This window comes from Vombatus ursinus, unplaced genomic scaffold (genome assembly GCF_900497805.2).
Source record: "Vombatus ursinus unplaced genomic scaffold, bare-nosed wombat genome assembly UNPS02014942.1, whole genome shotgun sequence".
NCBI classification, from domain to species: Eukaryota; Metazoa; Chordata; class Mammalia; order Diprotodontia; family Vombatidae; genus Vombatus; species Vombatus ursinus.
Genome location: NW_020954720.1, coordinates 15969532 through 15972196, shown reverse-complemented (window position 1 = coordinate 15972196; position 2665 = coordinate 15969532).

Sequence of the window (2665 nt, the reverse complement as noted above, 5' to 3'; positions counted from 1 at the left end):
CTTCAACAGTTTTGGATGTATTCCCAGATGATTCTTAAAAAAATATGTTAGAGCAAGAACCTTAGGGTCACAATCTGAGAAGAAGAAATTATGAAGGGCAAAATAAGGCCATCCAGTCTAGAAGTCATCCAAGAAGTAACAGAGGGACCTACATTGAAGAAAAAATGTCATTGTAGAGAGCAAATTAAGTGCATATGAGATTTTTACAGAGAAAAATAAATCTTTCAAAGACATGAAAACAGCTCTCAGTGGGGATGTTTTTTCTAGTGGAGTTTTTATTTTAATAGTAACTTTGCGGTTGCTCAGTTCTTATGAGATTCTCTCCAATACTTGTATACAATGAGAAATTGATATATCCAAAGGAAACTAAATGCCTTCGTAATTTTCCTCAGAGGTTCATAAAGTAGTGAGAGGAAGGCCCCAGGAGATCAAAAGAAAGAACACACTCCTGTACTCAAGCTTTACTCTAAGACTATACATCTCCTGGTACATTTTTATTTGAAGTAATTTTGTAAAGAAATATTTTTAAACTAAAGTCCTCATGGGGAATAGTTTGACTCTCAAAATAAGTCTCTTACAAACTAAAATAGCATCTCACTCTAGTGAGTCAGTAAATATAAATATGCCACATATCTGCCTTTTATCTATCCATAGGGGCCATGGCAGCATTTTCTGAGTTGAATATTATGATTTTTACCTCCCTGAACTACAAGCACTACAAATAGTTCTATGCACACATTGGATATTAAAGAATGATTTAGGTCTAAAAAAGTAGAATCAAAACTGGAAAGAAATATAATTACAGAATCCCCGAATCTGGTTATTGGAAGGAACCTCATTGGTCATCAAGTAGAATGCCACATGAAAGGAATTACCACTATAATGTATTGGAAAAGATATTTCAGTGCACCTATGTTATAGATGAAAACACTGAGATTGACAGAGGCCAAGCAAATTCATTAAGATACACAGCTAGTAAATGGCAGCTCTAGGTTTCAATATAAGTACTCTGAATCAAAACCCAGATCTCTTTCCCACTGTACCATGCATCTACCTACATGACTAAAGGATTCTCTAAGAGCATACAGCACTAAAATTTATCTCCTCCTCCCTTGGCTTCTTTTATTCCATCACCGTCTTAGCCTGAAATTCCTCTTCCTGATTCAAGTCTTTGTTTAAAGACTTCTAATGACGTCCTCATCACAACATACTGAGAGATCTCACTCCACTCGTGGATGTCTCTAATTATTAAGAATGCATCTTTTCTTACATTAAACCTAAATTTACTTCTTTTCAACCTTGATTCATTGTTCTTTGTTCTACCCCCTGCTTCCAGGAATACCAAATATAATTACTCTTTATGGTGACTCTCAAAGCACTTAAAGGTAGCCATCCTCTCCCCCACCAAGACCCAATCTGACCTAATCACAAACTTGGCAAAGTTACTTAACTACTCTAGGCTTCAGCATTTCAAATGACAAAATGTGAAGATTGAAATTGGATCTCTTGAGTTCTCTTCTAATTCTAACTCTATATTTCTAGAATCCTTTGTTTTTGAAAATGGTCAGGTGTGTGTGTGTGTGTGTGTGTGTGTGTGTGTGTGTTTATTTGTATAAAATTTTGGTCCTCTGGGAACAAGGCAGATTTCTCTCTGATATTCTAGACCACAACAAGGTCTTTCTCTGTATCACCTCCATAGTGAAAAGAGAGCTGGAATTGTTATCAGAGAACTTTGAATGTTAATAGTGCTATCTACTGTCTAAATGATCTTGTTTTATTCTTTGTATTTGTATCCTCCATGACTAGAACAGAACCTGACCCATAGTAGGCATTTAATAAATACTTGTTGAATCATCGACTTCATGTCTGTGCCTCAGTCTTCTCTGCTGTTAAAAAAAGGAGTTGACTACATAGAAAGTTTCTTTAGATGGTAAAAAAAAAAATAAAAGAATCATGGGGCAAAACCTAGATGGCAGAGCAGAGGAAGAACTCAGATGATCTCTCCAATCATTCTCCTCCAGTTTTAAAATAATGACTCAAATAGAAATCTGAAGTTGGGAAAAACAATGAAATTTTGGGGTGAGTTATTTTTCCAGTCTAAGAAACTTAAGAAGTTGGAAGGAAAGATTTGTGATACATGAGTAGAGGCTGGCATTGAGCCCATGTGTGTGGACCAACAATGGTGGGACTAGGTAGTGGCAATAGAAGCAGTAGCAGATTCTGGAGGTCTCAAACCAGAGACTATAAGAATACCTGGCAACTGGTCAGAAGGAGATTATAGGGGACCTTTGTGCTTGCACTGGGTATAAAAATGGAAGCTATTTACCTACTTTATTCCCTATGATTTTTGGGTCACAGTTCAAGAGGATAGAAGAGCACTTTTGGTTTTACTTCTGCTCCAAGGGAATAGGCATCATGAAAAGCAATATAGATTGCAAACCCAAGACATCAAGGGCCTTTCTTGGCAAAGGACCAGAGAGCAATCCAAGAGAACAGTACCCAAATCTCTCCTGAGATCACACAACCTAGGAAGCACTGAAAACTAACTGTTCAATCCCCAGATACAGCTCTGAAAACAGCAATATGAAAAGCTTTAATCTTGTGGTGGTTCTCCTTCTCTCCACTCACACACAAGGAACAAAGTCCAAATTTAGCAAAAAAAAAA